This window comes from Peromyscus leucopus, chromosome 2, assembly GCF_004664715.2.
Source record: "Peromyscus leucopus breed LL Stock chromosome 2, UCI_PerLeu_2.1, whole genome shotgun sequence".
NCBI classification, from domain to species: Eukaryota; Metazoa; Chordata; class Mammalia; order Rodentia; family Cricetidae; genus Peromyscus; species Peromyscus leucopus.
Genome location: NC_051064.1, coordinates 1,026,618 through 1,040,890, shown reverse-complemented (window position 1 = coordinate 1,040,890; position 14,273 = coordinate 1,026,618). Strand labels below are relative to the sequence as shown.

The following is a 14,273-nucleotide window of genomic DNA, read 5'->3' as shown; positions in this document are numbered from 1 at the left end:
ATGGAATTGCCTCATCTGAAGTGCTTAGTAGACTAACATGATTTTCTGAATTGATTTCCAGGACACAGTAAATGACGTCACTTAGAGAAGGGTTAAACACAGACAGCAGTCCCTGTCAGGTTTTTTTCATGCATGGTAGCCCACAAGAGGAGAGTCAAAGCACAGACCATATGATTGGAAAAGTCAAATCCTTATCACTTTTATAATTAGGTAAGTTAAAAGTGTAACTTCTCACTTAACATACTGAACACCTAACAGGGCCAGGTTTCCTTTATATGTACAATAAAACAGGCTTTGTTTGTTTTGGAGTAGAACAGATTCACGGTTTGTGCCACCAGGATTTATGACGTGTTCTAGCAATGTAGAGCAGTGTCCCACTATGAGCAGTGGAACATCCTCCCAAAATATCAATTTACCGTCAGAATGATTTCACAATTGCGGATTTCTGGTGGGCACAAGGAGAGAGTTTCTAGTACACTGCAACCCAGTGACTAATAAGGATTCATTTACTTTGACTCTATCTAATTACATCCTAGGCATTAACCAATTAAAGCTATCCCTAATTTATGGGTTTATGCATTCTGATTAACCTCAATGTATATGATACAACATGTTTTTTATGTGTCATTGTGGCAAGAAACATTCTTTCAAGAAATATTTGAAAGTTATATTCAGTGTCAATGTTTTACTTCTGAGAATACATTTATTGATTTTTATTTATTCTTTTCTAAAAAAGAATGCTGTACTTACCTTTTAATTATTTTTTAAGTTTGAAATTTTATATTCTTTGTTAAAGATTATAGTAAATTAATCTTGCAAATCAATTTTCTACTCCTCTGGATACTCTTGGATATGATTTCATTTCCCCAAAGAAATATAGTATGTTAAGACAAATTCAAAACATATGAAGTACTGTGAAAAATATGTTATATTAACCAAACACATCATATTAGACTGATCATGGGAATAGTCTCATTGCCCTCATAATCAATATATTTCCAATTCACAATTAATAATTACTTTAAAGTGAAGAACTTTTAACTGAAGGTTAAACACAGTTATTTTATTTTTGGAGAAGTGCTAGCAGGTGAATACTGTGTTTTTATTTCTATGAAATGGTCCTTTTTGTGCTAAGTAGTAGTAGTAGGGCTGTGTTCCCATGGGAACCAAAAGACTGTGTGCACAGTCTTCAACCTTTCTCATCTACATGGTAACTAAACAACATGGAGGGATGTCAGTATGATCTTTGTTCATAACACTGCCAATGCTAAAAACAACACAAATACAGCTCACTAGAGGAATCCCATTGTGTTATTATTGTTCTTCACTGTCCTGTTCTCGTGGTGAATGTAACAATCGGACCAGGGTATTCCTCTTCAAGGTGGAAATGTCTGAACACAGGTCGTCAAGGAGTTGCTCCAGTTAGTTGGAGATGGCTTCTAAGAGAAAAATGTGTCCCCCCTAGCTCAAGTGATTGTAAATTATTTTTTTGCATTTCACAGAGTAAGAACAAATGCTGTAGCGAATCCAAAATGCCAGACATATCTCTTTAAGTGCAGCTTGCCTTCTTAACAACATCAGAGGTGGGAACACTCACAGAATACAGTCAGCCTCAATTCACAAAAGGAAAGATTCTTCAGACTTGTTTTTTCAGATTACAACCTTGTACAGTAAAATCCTTCTTTTTTGTAATAATTCTTGAACTGATAATTTTCAGAACTAGTTAAGCAATTAACTAGAACAGAGAATCATAAGGATGATATAAGGATGAACATGCCCTATCTTTTTTACTTATATAGGTAGACATGTTAATGTTTAATTGTAGAATAAAGACTCACACTAAGTGTTACTCCGTTACTAAGGATTCTACGTTTTGCATAAATCCCATGCACTGTCCTTGGTCTCCAGGATTCTTATAAATAGAGATGAACGACAAAGCAATCTGTGGAGTAATTTGAATACAGAAGCCTCTACAGTTTTACAGTTTTTAAAAATATTTAGTACACTTAATTTAACCTACTTTTACTTTTGGTTTATTAAGGGGAAAATGCAAAAGTCTTCTTATACTCATTTTGCACTGGGTTGTAGAAAATTTGTGTTATTAAGTACAAAAATTTCCATTGTATATTATGAAATGGAACAAGAAGAAATGGAAGTAACATGCTAGATATCAAATACAAGTTGTGAGATGTAGCCACCTTGGAAGATAATTATTATGTTCTCTAATGGAAACTAGAGATCTGAGTTAATCATATGAGTTAACTAAATTGAAGCATTTATTTGGTATTGGCTTTAAATTGAGATTATTTGTACCTATAAATTGGATTACAATCATCTTCACAAACAGTCCTTACTCTCTAATTCTAAAGTTTATTTCACCATATTTAGAATATTTTTATTTCTTCAAAGAGAGGAATGGGAACATGAAGAATGAAAGGAAGAGGAAGTGGCATGCCTGAAGAGGGAAGGAGGGATTGAAAGGAATAAGACAGAAAAAGTCCATGTTGACCTGATGATTGTGAAACATAATGAAAATCAGTATAATGCTCTGGTTTCCTTGCATTTTCCATGCAACAATGATTATGGGTTATAGACAAGAGAGGCAAGCTTGAAAGGAGGGAAGGAAAGGCGAAAGAGAAAGAAAGTCTTAAAGTTATTACTTTGAGTGGTTAATTATGCATTATAATCAGAAGAAGTAACATACTCGTTGGTTTTACTTTTATTTTCTCTTCAAAAGTGAGCGTGGAGGTCATATAATTCAGAAAATATACCAATGGCATTTGTTGGCAAAATGAAATTAAACACACTGATTATATTCATACATGAGAGTAAGTAGCATATATTTTGTAAACTAGAAATATACAAACACCATCTGCAACCAAAAATATAAGAAATAAAATGATAATGTATCTGCATTCTCCCCCACCCTCTCTCTGTCTTTGAGGCTGGGTCTCACTGTTGCCCTGGCTAACTTGGAGCTCATTAAGTCAACTAAGTTGATCTCAAACCCACAGAGAGGACTTGTCTTCTGAATGCTAGATTCAAAGGTGTGCACCACCACACCTGGCCGGAAAATACCTCTTAAAGGAGCCCTCTTTTTAGTACCTGTAGAAATATACTACTGAGAAATATACTACTGTTGCTTAGGAGGATCTAGTGTTCTGACAAATAAAAATGTGTTTTCTCTGAGCTCTGTCCAGATCAGTCACTCCGAAGCGGATGATAATAGTTGCTCAAGTATCAACTGAATTAGTGTGATCAAGGGTTTTTAACAATGATTCGATGAACTGTCTTAAAAACACATTAACTTTCCTTAGAGAAACAGAACAAGGTGAAAATAGTGTAGTGCTTACAGGAGAGACCTCAGTTCAGCATGAACTCTTAAGATAATTGCAGAAACATTTCTATCTTATCTGTAAGACTATTAAGCCTGCTAAATTGTTCTATACTTTTACATTTGATTTAATCATTCCTTCATAGTGTGATTTCAAAAAGAAAACAGGCTAATAAAAATCAAGGTTATTTTCATTAGAACATTCTTATGAAAGCAATTTTGATGCTAAGATTTATACAAAAACATTTTATTTTCAAGTATAGTTAATAAAATTTGTTCTTTAAATTTAATCCTCCAGGTATAGCTGTAATTTTCATTATTTCCATATTCTATTTTACCAGCATGAAAACTACACAAATACAATCACTGAAAACTAAGTGAAATGAGTTAATAATCCACACCAAAACAGTAATTTTCACTGTAAACAGAAAACCATCAGATTCTAGAATCTATTCCACAAAAGGACATATTAATTAAAGTAAAACAACCTTCAACTTTTCACTTCTCATAAAAAACTCAGTAAGATCATTGTACTTCCTTGCTGTTATTGTACTAACTAAATTATTCCTTTTTTGAAATGAAAAGCTTGCCTCTTTAAGTTTAAAGAAAAGAAAAAATGTAAATTAAAAAAGGCAAGACAGCTAAATATTTAAATATTTATCTTCAAAGCAAATTGCTGTCACTGATTCACAAACAAGTTTGACATTAGCTATAATGATGGTCTTAATTCTCAAAAAGATTAATATTTTTTCATAAAGTCCAGATTATGTATGATTTTTAGATAAGTAAAACTACCTTTTCCTTCTTATTTTCTTGTTCTTAGGTCGAGTAGATCAATGCAGTGGTCATCAGAATCACATCAACTCATTAGGACACATATGTCAAAGTCTTTCCTAACATCACAAAAGTGTATGGCTGTTTTATTATTAATATTATTATCATCATTATTATTATTAATTGTGTATTGTATACTAACAATTTCTGCATTAGTACTAGTAATTTTTTTAAATCTAAATTCACCTCTCATGACTTTGTTTAAATAAACTTTAAATTCTTCTCTTAAAATTATAATTGTTTCATAGGTCATTTATCAACTAATGTTTTACAGATCACAAGCTTTAGTTTCAGGAACTAACTTAAACCTTTTGGCTTTACACTTAATTCACAGCTTTTTCTTTGTACAAAATGAGTAATTCACATGCTTCTAGAGAATGTCATTTGATAGTAATGTTTCAAGAAACAAATTGCAGACCCAGGCACTCTGTGATACAACAGAATTGATTGAGAGAGATGACATTTGGTAATGCAGTTGTGATATGACTCAGTTGTTTTTTTTAACTAGCTATTTTGCTTGTGTCAGGGTCTCCCTTTGTCTCCCAAGCTAGCTTTGAGTTCTTGATCCCCCTGCCTTAGTCTCCTAATTTTTTTTAATATTTGTTCTACTTGCCTATGAAACCATGAGATTATTATTTGGAACAAAACACGCAAATCTATATAAACCTGAAGACCAAGAAACATGTGAGACTGACATTGAGGACTGCACGTTGAGACCCAGGTAGAACCAAGAAATCCACAGGAGGAGAGCCTTGGGTGATGTACAAAATCTACATATATGAAACTTGCCTTCAAGGTCAGTTGCCTTATGATTCAAAACAGACTCTCCTTTTCTGACGATAAGAGGATGATTAGTACTAAATTATTAACTTGAATCCAGATTATACTGGCGAGGAACATACAGTAAGTGTGGTATAAGGCACAGGTTAGCATTGGCAGGCACTGCTTTTGCACATTTTTTTTCTTTTTACAATGTGTATTATCACTGTTGCTGCTGCAACCTCAGCAAAGCTAGTCAGAATAATTAAGATTATAGTGGCACGCCAATACCAAACTTGCTGCATTAAACAGAAGAACGGGAAGGAAGTGATCACTTTGTCACTGTGCTTGTTTCAAATATATCCCAAAGGATGCAGGGTTTTAAAAATCAGCAGCAGTTTTACAATGCTGAGTATACATTCCTGCTTAAACATCTTAAAAAAATGTGCTATAACAACCATGAGTTTTTGCATCTGGAAGCCAAAAAGTAAATAAGTAAGAGTTATAACTTTTCCTTTAAAATAAAGTAATAGATTGTGTGTACTGTCATACAGTGAAGAACTGCTCACTATTCCTCACTGAAGCTGTCTTAGGTACCAAAATAAAACAATACTTTAATGTGACATTTGATTTGGATAAAACTAAACAGTAGTTGCATCTGCATTTAATAAAGGTAAGTATATTCTTTACTCACAATGGAAATGCTAATATTTCGTCTCTCATTTATTAAATGTTTAAAGGTTTAGCTGATATTTTCAATAATATAAAAGGCATAAATTTTTAAGAACAAATATATTCATCTAATAAGGACTAATTATCTTAGCAGAGGTGGTAACTTCTGCACAAGTGTCTCTCTCCTTAAGTATTTGGAAACTTAGCAACTAACTTACACATCAATCTAGTAGTTTGTAGACTCTGATGTATGTTAGAATCATCAAGAGAATCTTAAAGGCCACATTAAGGTCCAAGATGCATCAGATACAATTAAAACAGCAGAACTAGAGACATGGCTTCACAGTTAAGAGTGTGTAACTACTTTTGCAGAGGACCACAGTTCCCAACACCCACAGTACGGTTGCTCAGAGAACTCTGTAAGTCCAATCTCAAAGGGTCTTCTGGACTCCACAAGTACCTGCACATATCTGCCCACCCACCCCCCACGCACACACCCCATATATACACATGCATAATTACAAACAAAATAAATCTTTTAAAAATACATCTGTTGATACTGGGTGGTACTGGTATCTTAAAAGAACTTTATGTGATTCATAAAGTGTCATGGAAGTGACTTTCTGAGTTTGATGGGGGAAACACTTTCTATTTTCTACTTATTATTGTGGCTCTGGGACTTGTAATACTACACTTGATAAATACCCTATAAATACTAAAAGTGTAAATAAAAGACCTATATAAACAATTAATTTGACAAAGTACAACATTTATGTTGAGTACATGAACATAGTTCATGGGTTGAGTACTTTCCAATTACTAGACTTTTTTACATGAAATACTCAAAATATTTTTCTTCATAGATCTGTCAATCAAGTAATCATCACCATTGGTCATCACCAACATCTGCATATGAGAGAGACAGACATATAATGATAGATAGATAGATAGATAGATAGATGATAGATAGATAGATAGATAGATAGATAGATAGATAGATAGATAGATGATATGCCAACCATTGTCCTTCAGTGCCATCCAAGAAAACGTATATCTAATCCCCTACCCATGTAGACTTCTAAAGCAAAGCTGATTTATTGGTATAGAGGTACATAGGAGTGATAGCCCCTCTGATGACTCCTGAAATGATGTCTAGCATTGCATTGTTATTAATTCTTACATGATTCAGTAGGAAGTTGAAGATGACACATGTAACATTATAAGTCTAGTGCTGGTTTAAATGGGAACTAAAAACTATCCTGAATTGTGATGCTGTAACTAACATGTTAGTGTACATCAGGATAACAATATTAAAACTTTCCCATAAGCCGGGCAGTGGTGGCGCACGCCTTTAATCCCAGCACTCGGGAGGCAGAGGCAGGTGGTCCCTGTGAGTTCGAGGCCAGCCTGGTCTACCAAGTGAGTTCCAGGAAAGGCACAAAGCTAAAAAAAAAAAAAAAAAAAAAAAAAAAAAAAAAAAAAAAAAACACTTTCCCAAACATAAACATGATTCTTCTAGTTGCCTCATTCATTTATAATACTGGGATTGTGATCAGAAGTAACATTTTGGAAACATATTTCATGTAATTTAACAAACAAGCACTAGAATAGCAAACGCCTATATAATATTACAAAGAAAGTTTGCTGAGAGCCAGCAAGGTGCCTCAGCAAACAATAATGTCTACAGCCAAGTGTGATGACCTACCTTTGATCCCCAGATCTCATGTGGTGGAATGTGTGAACTAACTCCCATAAATTATCCTCTGACCTACAAATATGTCGGCCCATATGCAAACACTTATGTACACATGCAAAATTAAAGTGGATCAAAAAGCTTTTCTTTAAAGAAATTTTACTGAAATTCACAAGTAAAAATCAATAAGGCTGTTTCCATAAACCTAAGAATATTGAAGAAGTTTACAAACTCACTAGTACTAGTCAACATTTTTATTTCATTCTAGCATTTGCAATAGGTGATGAAATTAAATTCTTGCTATAAATTTTAGGAAATGATATGAGAACAATCTTTAGAAAATGATGATGAGCAAACCCAATCACAAATATTAAATTTATAAAAAATTAGTTTTATGAAAAATATAGTTCTTTAAAAATAATATATGTAATCCCTATCATCAAGGCTGGCATATGTAGTTTGGGTCTTTATTTACTTCTGATAATGTGGAAAGACTTTAGATGATATATCATCAAACACATATTTAAGAATAAAAATTTGAAAAGAGCTAAAAATATTAAATTGAAGAAAACCAAGGATAATCTACTTGAAGCATGAATGCAATATAAAGCCATCTGTGATGGTTAGCTTTAACTATCAACTTTAAGTAATCTAGAATAAGAGGGTATTGAAATCCCAATGAAGGACTGTCAACATCAGGTTGACTTGTGGACATGTCGGTGGAGGATTGTTTTGTCTTAAATAAGAAGTCTAACTGATGTGAGAAGACAGTTCCTAGTGTGGGTAGCACCATTCACTAGGATGGACACCTTGAACTGCTTAAGCGTTAAATGTATGCATTCATTTCTCTCTGCTCTTGACTTTGGGTGCAATGAACTAGCTGTCTGAAGTTTTTATATTGACTTCCTGTAACCTTGAACTGTAAGCTAAATAAGTATCTTTTCCCACTAGCTTGCTTTCTGTACAATAATTTTATCATACCAATAGAAATGTAACCATGATGCAATCATAATTTCAAAACATATGGCAATATTAATATATAAATAGACCAGGATATTAAAAATAGAACTCAAAACCCTTTATTATGCATCCAAATAATTGTTGTAATATCTTTAATCTCCTGAGTAAAAGAAAAGTGATCTCATTTATCACATTACATCTAAAAATAAATTCCATATGTGTTTAAACAGCAGCAACAAACAACGACGTTGTGACTTAGCATTGTAATGTCATTGTTTAGGAAACTGAAGCAGGAGACTTGCTCCTGGTTGAAGGCTAGCCTTGGCTATAGAGAGTGTAAGCCTGTCTCCAAAACCAACAACCAAATAAACAGGTTGACAGACAATCACAGAAAACTGACTAGAAATTGCCTTGCTTTTATTGTAATAAGTTAACTATACCTTAAGTGAAGATAAGGTAACATGTCTGAAGTATTTTCTATGAACTGGGAGTGGTGGCTTCAGGTATAATCCCTGTGATTTGGCTGAATAACAAACTCATTGCCAATCTGGGTTGTATAGAATGTAGAAGGCAAGCCTAGGGTACATATTTACCTTTTACATATTTACATATTGCATATATATTTATATACACATATATATATATATCACTTTTAGTTTTTTTATTTTTGTGTTTTGCCTGCATGTATATATGTGCACTGAGGGCATGTCTGGTGCCCAGAGGCAACAAGAGGGTGTCAGATCCTCTGGGACTAAAGCAACAGACAGTGTGAGCCTCCACGTGGATACAAAGAATGAAATCTCTCCTCTGAGCAGCGAATGCACTTAACAGCTAAGTCATCCTCCAGCACCAAATTCTCTTTAAAAAACCAATAAATAAATCACAGTATCTATCAGTCTTAATATCATTTAATGAAATGTAAATTTTGAGTGTTGATAGAATTCAGAAGTTTTGTTGATTTTTAGCAATGTACCATTTACATTCATTTCTTCTTTGTGGAACTTGGTGAGCACTTGCTTTCTGGACTTGCTAACTCCTCATCAAAGGAGAGAGATGTCCTCGATGACATCTTTATGCCCTTTATTCTCCTTCCAAATCTTGTGTTACCCTGTGTTATCTCTCTAACGTGAAGGATGAATGACTGAAAAGCTGAAGTGCATGGGAAACACCAGGCATGTCTTCGTGACTTCCATGTCTCCCTGGCTGGGCTCTCATTTAGCAATTGACTCTGTAAGGCACAGTCCTCGCCATAATCTGGATTCCAATCAAGACCTCACTCTCACTGAATTCTTCTGTTAATTTTAGGCTCAAAATCATGCAAAAGGATTTAAAATGAAATGTTTCTTTTTAGTTGTAATTCTGATGATCATCAGTCAGCTGCAGAAAGTCTTTACCAAATGCTTGTTTCTGTTCTGACTGTTCTTCTGCCTCTGTTTCCGTTCTCTTGCCTCTTTATTCCATTAGGTGTGTTTATTAGTTATAATAATAGTTATTACTATTATTCATGGTTCTACTCAACTTGAAGTCTCAGAGCTGCTCTGAGGGCTTGGGAATAAGGAAATTCAGCTTAACACCACAGATCTCTGTTCCCCTAAAAGGCTTGGAAGATCAGAGCTGTTCAGACGACAAGCCACTCAGGGAGGCACACCCTATCCTTGAAAGCAGTGGGGCTGGTCGGGATATCTTGGTCAGCACTCTGATTGCTGGCCCTGTGCTATATGGCACAGATCCCTAGGCTCATATCTAGATCGGGGACCCGATGGCCTCTGCAGAGTCTCTCCACTGTGCTCTGTTCACACCCTGCTGACCCTGCTGCCAGCTACTCTCAGCAGTTTCCTCCGGAGGAAGGCAAATGGAAACTCGATTGAAAGCGGGGTGGGGGAGATGGGGGGATGGTCACAGTCAAGGATCTGAGCTGCCAAGATGGAGCAAATCCTGCCTAATGATATTCAGGCCTGTTAGATTCTATGATAAATTTATGAAGTAGACAATAAATATTAAACTTCCTAGCAAACTGTTATGTTTCACTCATATGTCAAAATATTGTGTCAAGTGGAAAGAGACAGACAAGGATAAATAAAGATTACCAAATCAGTCAAAAATATGATCTGAAGTAAAAAGATAATATGGTGAAAACCACTGGCAATAGGCTCAGATGTTAAAAAGAAAAGGTAAGAAATTGAAATAAACAGGAAATTAACGACGGCATCCTCAAAAACTGTGATGGATTCAAAAGCTTCACTGGTACCAGGTATTTGGGCCTACACCCATAATCTCTGGGCACAAGAGCCTCAGGCAGGAAAATCACAAATTTGAGGCTGGCTTCAATTTCGTGGTAAGCTCTCACACTCCCAACCCTACCAAAAAAAAAAAAAAAAAAAAAAAAAGCCTCACTGGAAGGAGTGGAGGAAAAAGACAAAGATCCCACACATGATTGGACCAGTGGTTTAGAGAAGGACTGTGGAAGCTTTTCCAACATAATTCAGAAGAAAGATTTTTTTTTTTTTTCAATTAGGGGAATGGAGAGATAGCTCTGCTCTTGAGGAGGAATCAGTTTTGGTTCCAACCACTAATGTCCAGCAACTGACCACTACTTGTAACTCCAACTCTAGCATATTCAACCCATTTGACCTTTGCAAACATGGGCACTCATACATATAACATACACACACATACACACATGCACACACAGAGATACATAGGACGAGGAAACAGAGAGACAAAGACACAGAAAGAATTAAAATATAAGAGGAGACAGAGAGACAAAGACACAGAAAGAATTAAAATATAAGAGGAGACAGAGAGACAAAGACACAGAAAGAATTAAAATATAAGAGGAGACAGAGAGACAAAGACACAGAAAGAATTAAAAAATAAGTCTTAAAGCTGTGCGGTGGTGGCCCATGCCTTTAATCCCAGCACTTGGGAGGCAGAGGCAGGCGGATCTCTGTGAGTTCAAGGCCAGTCTAGGCTACAGAGTGAGTTCCAGGAAAGGCACAAAGCTACACAGAGAAACCCTATCTCAAAAAAGAACACCCCCCCCCAAAAAAAATAATAATAAGTCTTAAAAACAAATTAATAAAGGAAATAAATACTATGAGGAGAAAGACTAGTCAAAGTCATAGTTGCTAATAAGAAGCCATTCACATCCAACCTAAAGTGGACCTCCCTATAGTTCTCTCACAAACCATTTTCTGTGGAATTTTCCCATATGTAATTAACACTGTTTGTATGATTATTGTCTCTTTTGCACAATCGACAATCAAGTAGTGTGACAGGTAAGAGCTGCACCTTCACTGCAGTAGACAGTGACACCCAGCCTCCACCTTCCAGTTGTCAACCTTGTGGTCTTGTAAGATGGCCTTTTATAATTAAAGCCCATGAAGAAAACGGTTCCTGCATGGAACATTACTTCCTGACCCTTCTGCTTCTGACTGCAGCTCACAATGCATGAGGAAGAACTAGGGAGACATGGAAGGCTTTCCCTCTCCAGCATCACTCCAGATGGAACTTGAGGAGCAGACCCAGGGAGCCAAGCCCATAAGACTACTGCCCTATGCAGATCCTTCTGTGTCTGAGTTGGAACAATGCTTTTGTTGAGAGTTTAATAGGAGTATTGTATTGACTTCATTTCTTCCTCCCTTTCCTTTCCCCAACTCCTCCTATGTCCTGTCTGCCACTCTTTCTCAAGTTCATGGCCTCCCATTCTTTAATTAGTATTGCTACCTATTTGTAACTACACCATGTAGATCTTCTAGAGGCGGGGCCTTGGGAGATTTCCTCCATCCATGTCGGCATGCCAATTGGTGTTACCATTTCTCAGGTCTTTGAAGGCGACCCTACTGTTTAGATTTCATAGGTGTAGTTTCCCCTCCCTGTGGAGAAGACACTGTCTGTCAGCAGACATCATGGTCCTCTAGCTTAGACACTCTTTCACCTCTCAGTCCTCTTCTTCTGTGTTCAGGGTTAGAAATAGGAGTTGTGTTACAGATGTTACAGTTCAATTTGGGCTGGCATCCCATGGTTAATTATTCAGCCTTTTGACCAGTTGTGGCTTTCTGTAAGAGGTCTCTCCTTGTAAAAGAAGCTTCTTGGATGAGGGTTGAGAGAGTGATTTGCACCTCCCTGTAGGTGTAAGGATAAGTATTGAGAATGTGGTGGAAATTATACTGCTTTAAGGAAGTGGTGGTAATAGATTCTCCTCTACAGTCCTTGGCCTCATCAGCCATAGGTTGTATTATTATTTTCAGGCACATTATTGTTATATGTTTGAGTGAGCTTAGAATTAAAGAATAATTTTTTCACAATGCTGGCTTCAGACTGGAAGGAATTCCATTCCTTAAGTACAGGGAAAGTGAAATATGTTGTAAAAGCAGACATAGACAATTAAAAGTTCCTCCTGTGCATAGTTTGTTAGCTATGAGAGTGTGATCAGGTATTCCTATGCTGTGTGTGTGTGTGTGTGTGTGTGTGTGTGTGTGTGTGTAAAAAGAGAAAAAGCACACACACACACACACACACACACACACACACACACACACTGGGCTGTACTTGATGGCTCATGCCTTTAATCTCAGTATTTCAGAGGCAAGAGAATTGGAAGTTCAAAACCAACCTTAACCACATAGTGACTGAGTGAGACCTGGTCTAAAAAAAGAAAGGAGGAAAAAAAAAGGGCAAGCAGTAGTGTAATTGAGATACTGGATTGTGACAGCACATGAAATGTTTGTTCAGTCCCTTGGTTACACCCATATTCATTGGGGCAATTTAGCTTTCAATGATAAATATACATGTGATAGCAGATAGCACGTTCTAACTGTTCTCCTTGCAGTCATGGGAAAGGGAGAAAAACTGTGTGTGAGGAGGGAGGGAGGGAGGCAAGGAAGATGGGGGACTGGGAGGAGGGGGAGGAAAGGCCGAGGGAAAGAAGACGGGAGGAAGGGGAGGAAATAGAGAGAAAGAATGGAGGGAAAGAAAGAGAAACAGAAAGAATGAACATCTATGTCTTGGGTCATAAATACTGACCTTTGGAACGGCTTAAGCCAGAAATACACAGAACGTAAATAAATTCAGTAAGATGTGTGCTGAAATGCTAGGGGCAAACTGTTTCTCTGAAATGCGCAGAACGAGTGAGGACTGAGCACTAAACACTGGACCAGCTCCATCCTGGCTTTATCCCCAGCACCCTTCCAGCTCCAGAGAGCGACAACAGAGCACACCACGACAGACCATTTTTATGACATTGCTACATGTTAAAACAGAAATGAGTAAAACTTAAGAAGTATAAAAAAAAAAGTGCTTTCAGTTGCTCATCTAACTTCCTGGGATTGAAAACTTGAACAATTCTGAGTGGCCATTAGAGAGTGAGAAATGCGTTATCATATAGGGACTTAGAGGTGCTCAAAGAGAGGATGGGCCTGAAAAGTCCGCACTGTTACCTTGCCTTGAAATCTCCCTCTGATTTACTTCTTCCAGTGATTTCTATGTGAAATCATTTTGTCTCAATTTTTCTTCTATAACTCCTTTTCTCCATCTTCCTCATGCCCATGAGTATGCATCCCCCAAGCCTCATTCTTCAGCTTGCTCTTGGTCTCTTCCCTTGAAATCTCAGGTGTTTAAAATTATCATTGTTATTTTGAAAATGAGTCCAAATATTTATCACAGATTGCTCTACTGCAAAACATAACTGTGCATCTCAGTTGTTGAGTGCATAGTCCCCCCGTCCCAGAACACCTTTCTTCACACACTCTTCCACAGTAATACAAGTGCAACTCAAAAGTTTAAAAAAAAATCCCCTTCCTCTTAGGTTAACAAAATGGCACAAGGCAGCATGGTGAGGTATCTGGATTAGAGGCTGTGGTGTTGCGTGTTATAAATGATGTTGTCCTGTGTACCAGAGATGGTTTGGAAATGATTGTGGTGGTATTGTGTTCCTCAAAATATTGTGTACCCTACTAAACTTATCTGGGGTCAGAGAATAGAACAGCCACTAGATACAGAAGCCAGAAAATGGTGGCACTC

At 36.5% G+C, this 14,273-nt stretch overlaps 1 protein-coding gene across 1 annotated transcript in view; it reads right to left on the bottom strand.

Annotated features, from left to right (window-relative positions):
* The window catches only part of Hnf4g (hepatocyte nuclear factor 4 gamma), a 136,978-nt gene that overhangs the window by 26,349 nt on the left and 96,356 nt on the right, over nucleotides 1-14,273 (bottom strand). The gene's annotated exons all lie outside the window — the stretch shown is intronic.